The sequence below is a fragment of the Leiobunum rupestre genome, chromosome 7 (assembly GCF_980474605.1).
Source record: "Leiobunum rupestre chromosome 7, qqLeiRupe1.1.hap1, whole genome shotgun sequence".
In the NCBI taxonomy this organism is placed as follows: domain Eukaryota; kingdom Metazoa; phylum Arthropoda; class Arachnida; order Opiliones; family Sclerosomatidae; genus Leiobunum; species Leiobunum rupestre.
Genome location: NC_143390.1, coordinates 48,474,596 through 48,490,822, shown reverse-complemented (window position 1 = coordinate 48,490,822; position 16,227 = coordinate 48,474,596). Strand labels below are relative to the sequence as shown.

Here is a 16,227-nt window from a genome sequence, read left to right as displayed (position 1 = left end):
TTTATTTGGGGTTTCTCAAAATTCCTATATTTATTTGGGGTTTCTCAAAATACCTATATTTATTTGTGTTTTCTCAAATTTCCTATATTTATTTGGGGTTTCTCAAAATTCCTATATTTATTTGGGGTTTCTAGATTTAAAGGTTTTTTAATTGCCACTATTTGTACACTAGATTCCTTAAGTAGCTAGTCCCCACCAATGCTTTATATTCAGATTAAGCCAGCGCTTGCAAACGAGTAAAGCGAACTTGTAAGAGTGTAGACGCGTGGACTTATTAATGACTTGGCAAGTTCCCCCGTTCACGTTTCCATGGGCTGGCTTAAGCTGTCTATTACAAATTACTTTTCTATTTTCTTAATGGTTATTTTAAATTTTCCAACTTAAAAAAAGTATATTTGTATGGCAAACCTGTTTTCTAGTTGTTGGAAAACAGGGTGGCCATCCATTTTCAAGGTGAAATAAATTATTCAGCACGAAAAATGCATGGCCATCCTGTTAAAATGACTGTTGCTTCATCATTGCCCAATTACAAACTTTAATAAATATAAATTGATGAACTAAGCACTTTCTTATTTTGGTCAATGGTTAATTCGGCAAACACCCTACGTTTTTGAGTCTGTTTTTTGTTAATCGAAATACTCTATCGTTAAAGGTCTAGGTTTTTTCTGCCTGTCACCCTTTAAATTTACTTTCCTTTCAAACAAGTACCCTGGTGGTAAGCCAACGTGTTTTTCTGTTGGCCTACCACCAGGGTATATTAAGTAATATTGTTTTAGGGTTGGTAATTGAAAATATTTCAAAGAACCACTCCTGACTATACATATAAATTAGTATTTTTTCTTTAAATTGTGAATTCCGCCTAAGATTCAGTGAAAAATGAACTGGTCACAGCCGAGGCTGCCCCCTAAGAAGGTTAAATTGAACCTACCACACATTATAGATGATATAAAATGAATCTTTTGCAAGTGTTGATACTTTTGGGAGCTTGGTATTACAAAATGTAAAAATAAAATTCGGAAGCATTTATTGTACCATGTGTTTCTTAATGTATTTTGCAAGCTAACCAAAATGGTGGATTACAAAACATCAATACTGAAGGGTATAAGGTTTTTTCTAGGTATTTATAGATTAGGTTTAGGTTTCAGTTACAACAAACATTACAGGCGACACTAAAAAGTTCAATGCCTCTATTTAACACGCAATTATTTTCAATTTAATATTTTATATGGAGCGCCAAACCGGCAGAAAAGGAATATAATCGCAAATAAATAATATCGATCGTAAAAAAATGATAGGAAACGCAAATAAATAATAGGGATCGTAAAAAAATGATAGGAAAAGCAAATAAATAATAGGGATCGTAAAAAAATGATAGGAAAAGCAAATAAATAATAGGGATCGTAAAAAAATGATAGGAAACGCAAATAAATAATAGGGATCGTAAAAAAATGATAGGAAAAGCAAATAAATAATAGGGATCGTAAAAAAATGATAGGAAAAGCAAATAAATAATAGGGATCGTAAAAAAATGATAGGAAAAGCAAATAAATAATAGGGATCGTAAAAAAATGATAGGAAAAGCAAATAAATAATAGGGATCGTAAAAAAATGATAGGAAACGCAAATAAATAATAGGGATCGTAAAAAAATGATAGGAAACGCAAATAAATAATAGGGATCGTAAAAAAATGATAGGAAACGCAAATAAATAATAGGGATCGTAAAAAAATGATAGGAAAAGCAAATAAATAATAGGGATCGTAAAAAAATGATAGGAAACGCAAATAAATAATAGGGATCGTAAAAAAATGATAGGAAAAGCAAATAAATAATAGGGATCGTAAAAAAATGATAGGAAAAGCAAATAAATAATAGGGATCGTAAAAAAATGATGGGAAACGCAAATAAATAATAGGGATCGTAAAAAAATGATAGGAAAAGCAAATAAATAATAGGGATCGTAAAAAAATGATAGGAAAAGCAAATAAATAATAGGGATCGTAAAAAAATGATAGGAAACGCAAATAAATAATAGGGATCGTAAAAAAATGATAGGAAAAGCAAATAAATAATAGGGATCGTAAAAAAATGATAGGAAAAGCAAATAAATAATAGGGATCGTAAAAAAATGATAGGAAACGCAAATAAATAATAGGGATCGTAAAAAAATGATAGGAAAAGCAAATAAATAATAGGGATCGTAAAAAAATGATAGGAAAAGCAAATAAATAATAGGGATCGTAAAAAAATGATAGGAAACGCAAATAAATAATAGGGATCGTAAAAAAATGATAGGAAAAGCAAATAAATAATAGGGATCGTAAAAAAATGATAGGAAAAGCAAATAAATAATAGGGATCGTAAAAAAATGATAGGAAACGCAAATAAATAATAGGGATCGTAAAAAAAGATAGGAAAAGCAAATAAATAATAGGGATCGTAAAAAAATGATAGGAAAAGCAAATAAATAATAGGGATCGTAAAAAAATGATAGGAAAAGCAAATAAATAATAGGGATCGTAAAAAAATGATAGGAAAAGCAAATAAATAATAGGGATCGTAAAAAAATGATAGGAAAAGCAAATAAATAATAGGGATCGTAAAAAAATGATAGGAAACGCAAATAAATAATAGGGATCGTAAAAAAATGATAGGAAAAGCAAATAAATAATAGGGATCGTAAAAAAATGATAGGAAACGCAAATAAATAATAGGGATCGTAAAAAAATGATAGGAAAAGCAAATAAATAATAGGGATCGTAAAAAAATGATAGGAAAAGCAAATAAATAATAGGGATCGTAAAAAAATGATAGGAAAAGCAAATAAATAATAGGGATCGTAAAAAAATGATAGGAAAAGCAAATAAATAATAGGGATCGTAAAAAAATGATAGGAAACGCAAATAAATAATAGGGATCGTAAAAAAATGATAGAAAAAGCAAATAAATAATAGGGATCGTAAAAAAATGATAGAAAAAGCAAATAAATAATAGGGATCGTAAAAAAATGATAGGAAAAGCAAATAAATAATAGGGATCGTAAAAAAATGATAGGAAACGCAAATAAATAATAGGGATCGTAAAAAAATGATAGGAAAAGCAAATAAATAATAGGGATCGTAAAAAAATGATAGGAAAAGCAAATAAATAATAGGGATCGTAAAAAAATGATAGGAAACGCAAATAAATAATAGTGATCGTAAAAAATGATAGGAAAAGCAAATAAATAATAGGGATCGTAAAAAAATGATAGGAAAAGCAAATAAATAATAGGGATCGTAAAAAAATGATAGGAAACGCAAATAAATAATAGGGATCGTAAAAAAATGATAGGAAAAGCAAATAAATAATAGGGATCGTAAAAAAATGATAGGAAACGCAAATAAATAATAGGGATCGTAAAAAAATGATAGGAAAAGCAAATAAATAATAGGGATCGTAAAAAAATGATAGGAAAAGCAAATAAATAATAGGGATCGTAAAAAAATGATAGGAAACGCAAATAAATAATAGTGATCGTAAAAAATGATAGGAAAAGCAAATAAATAATAGGGATCGTAAAAAAATGATAGGAAAAGCAAATATATAATAGGGATCGTAAAAAAATGATAGGAAAAGCAAATAAATAATAGGGATCGTAAAAAAATGATAGGAAAAGCAAATAAATAATAGGGATCGTAAAAAAATGATAGGAAACGCAAATAAATAATAGGGATCGTAAAAAATGATAGGAAAAGCAAATAAATAATAGGGATCGTAAAAAAATGATAGGAAAAGCAAATAAATAATAGGGATCGTAAAAAAATGATAGGAAAAGCAAATAAATAATAGGGATCGTAAAAAAATGATAGGAAACGCAAATAAATAATAGGGATCGTAAAAAAATGATAGGAAAAGCAAATAAATAATAGGGATCGTAAAAAAATGATAGGAAAAGCAAATAAATAATAGGGATCGTAAAAAAATGATAGGAAACGCAAATAAATAATAGGGATCGTAAAAAAATGATAGGAAAAGCAAATAAATAATAGGGATCGTAAAAAAATGATAGGAAAAGCAAATAAATAATAGGGATCGTAAAAAAATGATAGGAAAAGCAAATAAATAATAGGGATCGTAAAAAAATGATAGGAAAAGCAAATAAATAATAGGGATCGTAAAAAAATGATAGGAAACGCAAATAAATAATAGGGATCGTAAAAAAATGATAGAAAAAGCAAATAAATAATAGGGATCGTAAAAAAATGATAGAAAAAGCAAATAAATAATAGGGATCGTAAAAAAATGATAGGAAAAGCAAATAAATAATAGGGATCGTAAAAAAATGATAGGAAACGCAAATAAATAATAGGGATCGTAAAAAAATGATAGGAAACGCAAATAAATAATAGTGATCGTAAAAAATGATAGGAAAAGCAAATAAATAATAGGGATCGTAAAAAAATGATAGGAAAAGCAAATAAATAATAGGGATCGTAAAAAAATGATAGGAAACGCAAATAAATAGTGATCGTAAAAAATGATAGGAAAAGCAAATAAATAATAGGGATCGTAAAAAAATGATAGGAAAAGCAAATAAATAATAGGGATCGTAAAAAAATGATAGGAAACGCAAATAAATAATAGGGATCGTAAAAAAATGATAGGAAAAGCAAATAAATAATAGGGATCGTAAAAAAATGATAGGAAACGCAAATAAATAATAGGGATCGTAAAAAAATGATAGGAAAAGCAAATAAATAATAGGGATCGTAAAAAAATGATAGGAAAAGCAAATAAATAATAGGGATCGTAAAAAAATGATAGGAAACGCAAATAAATAATAGTGATCGTAAAAAATGATAGGAAAAGCAAATAAATAATAGGGATCGTAAAAAAATGATAGGAAAAGCAAATATATAATAGGGATCGTAAAAAAATGATAGGAAAAGCAAATAAATAATAGGGATCGTAAAAAAATGATAGGAAAAGCAAATAAATAATAGGGATCGTAAAAAAATGATAGGAAACGCAAATAAATAATAGGGATCGTAAAAAATGATAGGAAAAGCAAATAAATAATAGGGATCGTAAAAAAATGATAGGAAAAGCAAATAAATAATAGGGATCGTAAAAAAATGATAGGAAAAGCAAATAAATAATAGGGATCGTAAAAAAATGATAGGAAACGCAAATAAATAATAGGGATCGTAAAAAAATGATAGGAAAAGCAAATAAATAATAGGGATCGTAAAAAAATGATAGGAAAAGCAAATAAATAATAGGGATCGTAAAAAAATGATAGGAAACGCAAATAAATAATAGTGATCGTAAAAAATGATAGGAAAAGCAAATAAATAATAGGGATCGTAAAAAAATGATAGGAAAAGCAAATAAATAATAGGGATCGTAAAAAAATGATAGGAAACGCAAATAAATAATAGTGATCGTAAAAAATGATAGGAAAAGCAAATAAATAATAGGGATCGTAAAAAAATGATAGGAAAAGCAAATAAATAATAGGGATCGTAAAAAAATGATAGGAAACGCAAATAAATAATAGGGATCGTAAAAAAATGATAGGAAAAGCAAATAAATAATAGGGATCGTAAAAAAATGATAGGAAACGCAAATAAATAATAGGGATCGTAAAAAAATGATAGGAAAAGCAAATAAATAATAGGGATCGTAAAAAAATGATAGGAAACGCAAATAAATAATAGTGATCGTAAAAAATGATAGGAAAAGCAAATAAATAATAGGGATCGTAAAAAAATGATAGGAAACGCAAATAAATAATAGTGATCGTAAAAAATGATAGGAAAAGCAAATAAATAATAGGGATCGTAAAAAAATGATAGGAAAAGCAAATAAATAATAGGGATCGTAAAAAAATGATAGGAAACGCAAATAAATAATAGGGATCGTAAAAAAATGATAGGAAAAGCAAATAAATGATAGGAAAAGCAAATAAATAATAGGGATCGTAAAAAAATGATAGGAAACGCAAATAAATAATAGTGATCGTAAAAAATGATAGGAAAAGCAAATAAATAATAGGGATCGTAAAAAAATGATAGGAAAAGCAAATAAATAATAGGGATCGTAAAAAATGATAGGAAACGCAAATAAATAATAGGGATCGTAAAAAAATGATAGGAAAAGCAAATAAATAATAGGGATCGTAAAAAAATGATAGGAAAAGCAAATAAATAATAGGGATCGTAAAAAAATGATAGGAAAAGCAAATAAATAATAGGGATCGTAAAAAAATGATAGGAAAAGCAAATAAATAATAGGGATCGTAAAAAAATGATAGGAAAAGGAAATAAATAATAGGGATCGTAAATAAATGATAGGAAAAGCAAATAAATAATAGGGATCGCGAAAACATGATAAGTTTGCGAAAAAATGATAAGACCGCATATAAAAGATAAGAACCAGACGCCCTAGGAGACGATCTTTTATTTTTAAGAACCTGTATTAGCAGATGGCGTCAGTGTCGCTAACCGACATATTAGCAGGGTCAAGAAGCATAGGCGGGCAGGAAGACGAAACAAAAGGACTGAACGCGCCAGCATTTTCGAGAGGTTACTAAAAGCTTCCACCGTGTTTAGAAACATTTAGAAAAAATGGCGGCCATTATGAAAGATGCAGCGGTGCCATTTTTCCTCACCAAGCGTGCACTAAACTTGTCGCAAGGATACTGGAGCGTTCCAAACCAGTGACGTCATGTACTACAGAAGAAGGCTGAGTAACAGACCTAGAATAAGACGACGCATAAACCTAAAACCGTCTTTTCGAGGCAGCCTTTTCTAGTCTAAATTTTACCAACCTTGAGCCGATACCACGGCCTGGCAAGGAGGATAGGAAGGGACGAAGCAAGAGAGCTGAACGCTCCAGTATCCTCGCGACAAGTTTAGCGCACGCTTGGTGAGGAAAAATGGCACCGCTGCATCTTTCGTAGTGGCCGCCATTTTTTCTAAATATTTGGTCGAAGCACGGTGGAAGCTTTTAGTAACCTCTCGAGGATGCTGGCGCGTTCAGTCCTTTTGTTTCGTCTTCCTGCCTGCCTATGCTCCTTGACCCTGCTAATATGTCGGTTAGCGACACTGACGCCATCTGCTAATACAGGTTCTAAAAAATAAAAGATAGTCTCCTAGGGCGTCTGGTTCTTATCTTTTATATGCGGTCTTATCATTTTTTCGCAAACTTACCATTTTTTCGCAAACTTACCATTTTTTCGCAAACTTACCATTTTTTTCGCAAACTTACCATTTTTTCGCAAACTTACCATTTTTTCGCAAACTTACCATTTTTTCGCAAACTTACCATTTATTCGCAAACTTACCATTTATTCGCAAACTTACCATTTATTCGCAAACTTACCATTTATTCGCAAACTTACCATTTATTCGAAAACTTACCATTTATTCGAAAACTTACCATTTATTCGCAAACTTACCATTTATTCGCAAACTTACCATTTTTTCGCGGTCTTATCATTTTTTTCGCGGTCTTATCATTTTTTTCGCGGTCTTATCATTTTTTCGCGAACTTACCATTTTTCGCGAACTTACCATTTTTCGCGAACTTACCATTTTTCGCGAACTTACCATTTTTCGCGAACTTACCATTTTTTTACGATCCCTATTATTTATTTGCGTTTCCTATCATTTTTTTACGATCCCTAATAATTATTATCGATTATATTCCTTTTCTGCCGGTTTGGCGCTCCATAATTTTAACAATTTACTACTCAAAATTAAGGATTGAAAAATATATACATAAGTTAACAGTCTGTCATGGCCTAAACGGGACGACAAATGCCATGTACCTCTTAACTTGTTTTGCGACTAATATCAACGCCTACAGCGACTGCTTCCAGAGCTAGATCCTTTATTCTTAAAGATTATAATTCAGAAAATATTCGAGCATTATTTATCACACATCGTTAAATACGTAGTAATAATTTCTAAAAGATTTAAACCATTTTTTGTATGATATCAAAAATATAAAATTTCAAAAATGTTGAATTTCAAGAAAATAGTTATTGATTTATCAAATAAAAACAAAGAAAAACCCCTTGCCGGGAGTAGTGGCTCACTCCTGTAATCCCAGGCGTCCGGGAGGCAGAATTTGTGGAAGACCGTGTGAGGACGACCACCAATCCCCCAACGGGTGGTCGGAATACTTCCGCCACGGGTGTCCCCACCCCTGTCCCCCCGTTGGCGTGGCCGTTACACATCTCTCGCCCTGATTAATCAGGCTCGCGGTCTTCTCAGACTCAATCAGCCCTTTCTTCTTTGAATAATAAAAAAAAAACCCTTTTTAAGAGCTTATTGTAAAGCTCTTTTCTAGAGCTATCTAATAGTGTATTTATATTTCGTGTTTTCAATCGCCCACATGACCCTTTAACCCCTCGAATGAGACCCCCCAAAAATAAAAATTTACATTTTGACATCCAATCACCTGGTATCAATTCTAGTTAGGACTATATAAACTCCACCTTTGAATTGGCCTTGCCGAAATGTGTGAGATTGTGTTATTCTTTTAAAATTAAATATATTTATAAAAAGTTATTAGACTTAAAGCGAAGGGGTACTGAAATCGAGGTACGATATACCAAAAAATGTGGGGTTTCGGTTAAACTGTGTTTATTCTAAAATTTTAGACAAATCTATCCGTGTTTAAAATTTTAAAAAAAATCGATTGACCCATGGTGACATGATTGGCCAAAATCGTATGGAATGACCCATTTTGCAGCTTCAATTTACCACCGATTTCAACTTGAACTTTCAACTATTTACAATCGTGTAATTAGATATGATAGCTTTAATTTAAGCTCAATTTTTTATTTAAACATGAGGAGTAACAAATTATTTCAAAATAAATACCATAAGTAACGTAAGACAATAAGTATGACAATTGGCAAAAGTTATCACCGAACTGATCTTCAGAGTTATTAAGTACACAAGGTTTAAATAATAATCCGCTAAGCTAATACCCAAGGCACCACCTTAGGCCCAAATCATCGAGCGACTTTTAATGCCTTTAGTTCTTAACACAGACTCCGAGCCCTAACACCCGGTTTCCGCTAGATTCGCGAGCGGAGCAATTTTCAAATTGACTTATTGTGTCAAAGTTAAACTTTTAAAAAGTTTGTAAATTGATATTTTAAGTCTAAATGTCTTAAACCCGATACAATACACCATGATGAAAACCTTTCAAATTGAAACCATTTCTCTAAATCCATTGGTTCCCGAGATAAACTTTGAATGACCTTGAAGGGTTGAACCACGAGTTGAATGTCATCAGAGTTTGCAAATTCTAAAGACGCCCTAGCAAATGAGAATGTCTCGCAAATTTTGATACTCTAGAACGAGTATTTTTTGAGTGATTAGCCCTTCAGTCTGGTCTCTAGTAACATAATTTTCATCACGACCTTCATGTTTTTGTCTAAATTCTTTCCGACTTGTTATTGGTCAAATGAGGAAGGATCAAAGTTATTTACCCCTAAAATGTGTAGGGGAACACTTTTCTAATTGAAACCAACATTGGATCTTTAATGGTTCTCGAGATAAATTTTAAATGACCTTAAAGACATGTTTCAAGGTCATGGAAATTTCCGTTGTCAAGTGACCCCCTGCACGTGTTACGTGTCCTGAATGTTTCAAATTCCTAGCTAAAATAGATTAGGAGTTATTGGCCTTGTATCGATTTTTAGTTAAGACTGTAGTACAAAATGTTATTATATTATTTTAAGTTGAGATTTTAAAATTAACACGATTGTCTAAAAATCCGAAGAAACCGTAGAAGAACAAAATAATTTTACGAACAGCAACACTAGCCTAATTTCAAATAAAATAACTAATTAAACTCCATAAAATAACAAAAAAAAAACGGTGTTTTTCCGGTAAAAAAAAGATGTGGAAGAATAATATTTTTTAGCGAGCTCCGTTATTGGCTAAAATTCTGAAAATACAATATTCATCAAGTACCATCGTCAATGTTGGAAAATTACCGAAAATTAGCACCTCTCGAGTGGAGCTCCACCCACTCGTAGCCCCTACTAGCTCGATTCAACCTAGACACGACCATTTAAAGTTCGCTCAATTTTAAAATCGTTCGATAGAGACTCTGAATAAAATTTCTCGGCTCGAAATAAGGTAATTTACGCGAAAGACGTGTGAGAAATGTAGCGATGGCCAACAATTTTGGTAACGGACGAGGTATGTTTCCCATATAATTTAACGACAACGATAAAATAACAGTTTTTGATCAATGAAAGCGCTGCTATATTTATCAGCTATACTAAAACCTTCGGCTGGCAGCGGTGTTTCTCGACACCGTAAATGGCCGACGGATCTACCGCCTAAAATTTATCAGAAACTGGTTGACGGCTTCTTGATAGTTTTTTCAACAAAATATGCCAAAAAAGTTATCTCAGGGTGGTCACTGTTGAGATTTTCTACGACCTTTTTCAATCAAAATTTAGTATAGATCTCCGTACCCTAGATTCTAATTCAGAGAGCTTTCCGGTTGACGGTTTTTTTAAAGAAGATTACCCACTTCCGGCACCTGGCCTCCGAAAAATCGGACTCAGTCGGCAACGACAGGGCTAATGTTTCCGGCAGGAAGTGGGTAAACGGCGCGCTGATTACAACGACAGTGATTCTTACTTCATTTTAGTAAAGGTTTACCACTTGCAAATTACCTAACTTTACGGGTACTGTTCAGGATAACACCACTAACACAATTCAAATTGAAACAGTAACGCCATCTGTCAGCGTTAAATATTTTTCTTGAAAACCAGCTACCCATTTTGCAATTTAAAATTAATAAAATCCTTAAAAGTGCAATATATTAAATTTGCATAAAAACTTCGCTATATTATCTTTTGTCTAAAAACATGGAAAATGGCTAACATGTATAAACTCTTTAACAGGAAATGCAACAAGAAATTATCAAATCCATCCTCAGATTTTATATAATATCAAATGAAATCTAGGTGAAGTGTAATATAATTTTTTGCTATGTGGGGTTAGAGATTGCATTGGCTATGCCAGAAATTATGGGTAGCCACTCCTTTAATTTTGGGATATTAAAAATATCAACCGCCCATCAAGATCTCTGATGACGATGCACCAATAAATGGAAAGTGGTTAGTGAAATTTTTTATCTGCGAGACCTCATACAAAAAAATAACTAAATGCTATAAATTTGAATTGCTACTACTAACGAAGACTAAATGACCTTTTTCATTTCAGATAAATTTGATTTCCATACAAGTATATAGTGGGTACGTTCAAAAACATCGGTGAGTAATTAATGCCATCATTTTATTACTGTACGACTTTTGCGTTTATGGTTGGGACGTCATGATATCCATCAGAAAAACCAGCTAGAAGATATGGTTTTTTTTTATGGCGTGATGTCACACTCATTGTTAGTAGATTTTGCCTCCATGTTTTAAAACAACAGTGACTGAAATAGAATCCCATTCAACAACCTGTGACACCATAACCTCATCAAACGAAAATCAAGCAAACAGATTTCCAACTGATTTTCATTACAGAATGTAACCAGTAAAGGTCTTTTTCCACGGAACAGGGGAGTATCCTTATTCAACTTTATAGTCATAAATCGTAACTAAAATGTACTAAATTCAATAACCCTGTTCTCAACTATTCATTTTCATTCTCTTGTCAATTACAAAATAGAACGCAAAACTCAATTTAGATAACTCTGAGAAAATAAAGCAGTTAATGGAAAACTCTATATAAATTTATATGACCATTTTAAGCAATTGGTTTTTAATTGAATTCAACTTAAAGTTAAATATTTGTTGTACTTTATTGGCAAAATTGATAATGCACAGTGTTCCTAAAAATCCACTTTTTTGTACAAAAGTCCAGAGGGCAGTGGAAAATGTTGGATAATAAATAAAAAATTGTATTAAAAAGCTAAAACAACTAATTATATTTAAGTTGTCAATAAATTTCATTGTGAATATTACTTATTTAACACTGAACAAAGTCATTATCCATTTTTTCTAAACATTAAAACAGACTAATCAGAATCTGACCTTTCTTGTAGTAAAAACACTATTGACAACTTTTCGCCAAATTAGCCATTACATTTACTTTTGTCCATGCTGGAATTTTACACTATTTTCCACACTAATGGCTAGCTGGATTTTTCCACTTCGGAACACTGGTAATATACTATCTCTGGACAGTTTTGGGCATGAGTGGATCTTGCAAGTGTTTGTGTAAACCAGGTCACGGAGTGTGTTCAGGTACTCAAGTACAACAATAATAAAAGATCATCTTACTTGGGCAATGAAGTGGTAAATGCGGCTGTTCAATTTATCCTTATTAATTTGATTGCTGTTAAAGGATGTTTATAGCCTCCAGTACTATGGCACTCTGGCTTCACTTATAACTTTACTAGCACAATATTTAAAGCCTTTGCAAGGCAAACCGAAACTAATTTCTCAACTTGCCAAAGCACTTCCTAATTCGAAATACCATTTTGGCTATAGCAGTAATTAAGGGAAAGTTTAAATGCCATATAACTTAAATTTTTAATCATGTAAAGGTTATACACAATGTCTCGAAAATCGTCATTCAAGTTCTCGTAGTTAAAAGCAACTGAATTAATTTCCCAACGAGGCCGGAAACACGTTCAATCTATTTCCTTGGAAGAGTGACGTAAAGAAATCGGATGTTCCTTATTAAAAATGCCGCGTCTGTCTGTCGATCGTTTAGGTTTTGAATTTTTCAATTTAAAGCTTACAAATCACTATTAGAATTTGGTTAAAAGTCATTTTCTGATACTTAGAGTATTCTTGGACTAACAGCTCATATGTTGGGAAATTCTCTAAACCTCTCTTATTTTTTTAATCAATATTAATAAAAACAATTGAATTGAATTGAATTGAATTGATATTAAAATTACTAGAAGCAATAGTTCAAAATTCCGTTGGCTGCGGATTACGTAATCTAGTTATTTGTCTATGAATTTGAAGAATTTCTCCAATCGATGGAAAGGCCTAGTTTTTGGGGGCCCTTTTGCTTGAAAAAAAAAATATATATTGCATTGTGAGAGAAGTTTCGACCAATGAAAATTGGGAACCGCTGCCACGTTTAGTCACATACAATGGCTGCGTTCAGTAACGTTCAACGTATGTTAAGAACTATTTTCGTTGAGACCGTAGGTAAAAGTGACGTAGGGTCTTGTTGAACGCTTTTTGTAAAATATCGTCTGTCACGGGCTCGCGGCGTCTGCAGATAGCCTTCCTCCGTGCTGCGACGTTACGTGCGTCCGTGACCGTTGAACAACGAAAAAAACCCTCTCTTCTCTTACAGCCAATGACTTGAATCGTTGCTCAACGTCAAAACCGGAAACGCGAATCCGGACTCAACGTTTATTCAACAGTGAATCCGGTGCATGAGTCCGTTGAGCGTTACGCAGCAGATGTCTCTAATTTTTGTGAGACTAACGGTAGCAACGGTTCCCAATTTTCATTGGTCAAAACTTACCTCACAATGCAACATAATTTTTTTCATGCAATCGCGAACCAGATTACGTAATAGCCAGCCAATAGACGAGCGAAGCTTATTCCATGGGTACAACACGGACTTGGGTACAATTCAGTAACTAGTCATCGGAGCCAGCGATGCCACCGCTGAGCCGATAAAAGTTGTTGAACGACTTTAAGAACTTCCGATTGTACCGTCACGGTCATCGGCTCAGAAGCCCGATGCTGTTTCCAGCCTTGGAAATAAGGATTTTTTTTTAAACTGGTCCTTATGACCAGTGACCCCCTAGCATATGAATTATTAAACTAGTCCTTATGACCAGTGACCCCCTGGCTTATGAATTATTAAACTGGTCTTATATAAAATGTTCCAATGTCATTTATAAGCCTAAAAAAACCCATACTACATGTTTAGAAGTTAGATTATGTTGGTAACATTAACTTTACACGTATTCAAAATAGTTAACTTTATTTTATGAGTACCACAAGAATAGTACAATATAGTACTATCTCACCTAAGACTACTACCATAGCCTAGAAGACCCTCGTAATTTATCGTATTATCTCTCTTTCTCTAGGCCCCGTAACTCCAGAGTCCCCGGTCCGTTACCGCGTAGCCAGGTAGCCTACCGTACTCGGGGGAAAGCGAGACTATAGGATTGAGGCATTAAATTTAGAGTCCATGATTGAGGGTTTGAGGCCAGAGGGGGGTTAGACCATAGAAATCTCATAGGTAACTAGAATGCTGCCGTGTAACTGGCAAATGGGCCAAACGCCGTGGCAGACGATAGCCAGATCTCAGCCAATCAGAGCTCAAAGAGTGGTTCTGCCAAGAATTTAATGTCACCAGAGAGAATGACGTCACCTATCTCCCGCTATAGTAGCGGATCCAAGGAGGATTATTATCCTCCTTGGCGGAACCACTCTACGGCCTCTCATTGGCTGAAGGTTCAAGGCGAACTGGCGTCAAGCTCGGCCGTAGGCGGCAGCATTCTAGTTACCTATGAGATTTCTATGGGTTAGACAGTTCGACTCGTTCGAGGGATGCGAGCGAAGGGACTCTAACATATAGGATCCTTGAATCTACATAAAACCTCGACGTGCGGCCGCGGCGGTAGTAAGCGGAGTCGCTATACATAGAAATCCAGTCAATAGGGAAATCAAAATTTATATAAACCTTGGATTAATAGGTCATCTCCCATTATTTGGAATTATTAATCTGGTCACCTTCTGTTTTTTTGTTATTATTTCAAATTAATAAACTGGACACGTTGACCAGTGACCCCCCAAATTTTGAATAAATAAACTGGTCTGAGGAATTAATTAACTGGTCTTTGACCACCTGACCACCGTTATTTTAAAAACCGATGACTGAATAATAACGTTCAGGAATTACTAACGACGTCATTATGACGAAAAAGCTCATCGGTGGAAAATATCAAATCCATCGGGTTTTTTTCCGTTGACTGCTACTGAACGTACCCCTAATGTTAATTTGGGTGTATGAATAATCCCGATAGGGGCACTACATAGTACATACGACCAAAAACCTACTATCACCAAAGCGAAATCGCGGAAAAATGTTTTTTCTTCGATTCTCAATATAATGAGAAAGGTTAATTAATATTCTAGGTATTGCGTAACCTTGATATAAGTAAGAATGTATTAATAGCTAGATTCATCATGCAGTGTTCCATTGGGAACCTCCGAGTGTGATCCGGATTTATTGAATGACGTCACTGCTCTCTGTAGGAGGCGCTTGGAGGATTCGCCCTGGTAACTCCCAATGAAATACGAAACGTTTTCGGAGCACTCTTTTGTTTCCCTCCGACTCTTGAGTTGGGGCAGCCGGGAGCACTCCGGGAGGGAGTACCTTGGTCAATGGAAGACGATCTTCCCTCTCGGAGTTGCCCCTTTTTTCCCAATGGAATACGATTTTGATTTTGGAGCACTCCGAGAGTGCTCAGAGGTTCCCAATGGAAAACGCTAGAGAGACCGCGTGCAAATTTTTGTTTTTATTGAACTCGCGTGAAAACGCACGAGACCCTCTACACGGAAATATTAGGAAGCGCGTGCTCCAAAAATAACATTTTTATACATGTATGCGTATATATTATTTTATAGAAAGAGCTATTTATACTTAGGGATAATATTTATGTTGAGACGATCCTTGGCCATCATAACAGGTAAATTACACGAAAAAGTAGAAAAGTCCATATAATAAATTACGCAAAAAAACTACGGGTCTACCTTTGACTGTCCTAATTTCCACCCCTCCTACGCATTGTAACCCGGCCACCTGAAATTATGGCTTCAAAAGTCACTTGATGACTTAGGCCTAAGGTGGTGCCTAGGGTATTAGCCTATCTGATTATTTATTTATTTATTTATTCACATAGTTCGACCCCCCTTGACGAATTTCTATTCGGAGCTATAGTCATTCTACCTAAGTATGGCAAATTCTTGATGTAAGCACAGAAATAACATTAATGATAGTGTATTTTTATTCAAGGAATCAAGGTTCCTTTGTTGTGCAGCCAATTTCTTTCTATTTCCAGCAATGGAAAAAAATTTTAATTTATTTTTGTGAGAACAAACTTATGGTGTTGACTAAAAAGCCTTAGACACCAAATAATGTTGTCAATAGCATATTTTATAGGAGTTTCAAGAATTGATCAATCATTTTATTTGGGTAAAGTTAA

The 16,227-nt window shown here is 33.3% G+C and overlaps 1 protein-coding gene across 2 annotated transcripts in view; it reads right to left on the bottom strand.

Annotated features, from left to right (window-relative positions):
• The window catches only part of LOC149936609 (choline kinase alpha-like), a 44,557-nt gene extending 31,906 nt beyond the window's left edge, over positions 1-12,651 (bottom strand). The window contains exon 1 of one of the 2 annotated variants that reach the window (XM_090181522.1): positions 12,317-12,651. The gene's annotated coding sequence lies outside the window, so the exon portion shown is untranslated. The remainder of the gene's footprint in view (positions 1-12,316) is intronic. The other variant, XM_090181521.1, reaches the window with a different exon arrangement.
• Between the last annotated feature and the right edge of the window lie 3,576 nt (positions 12,652-16,227).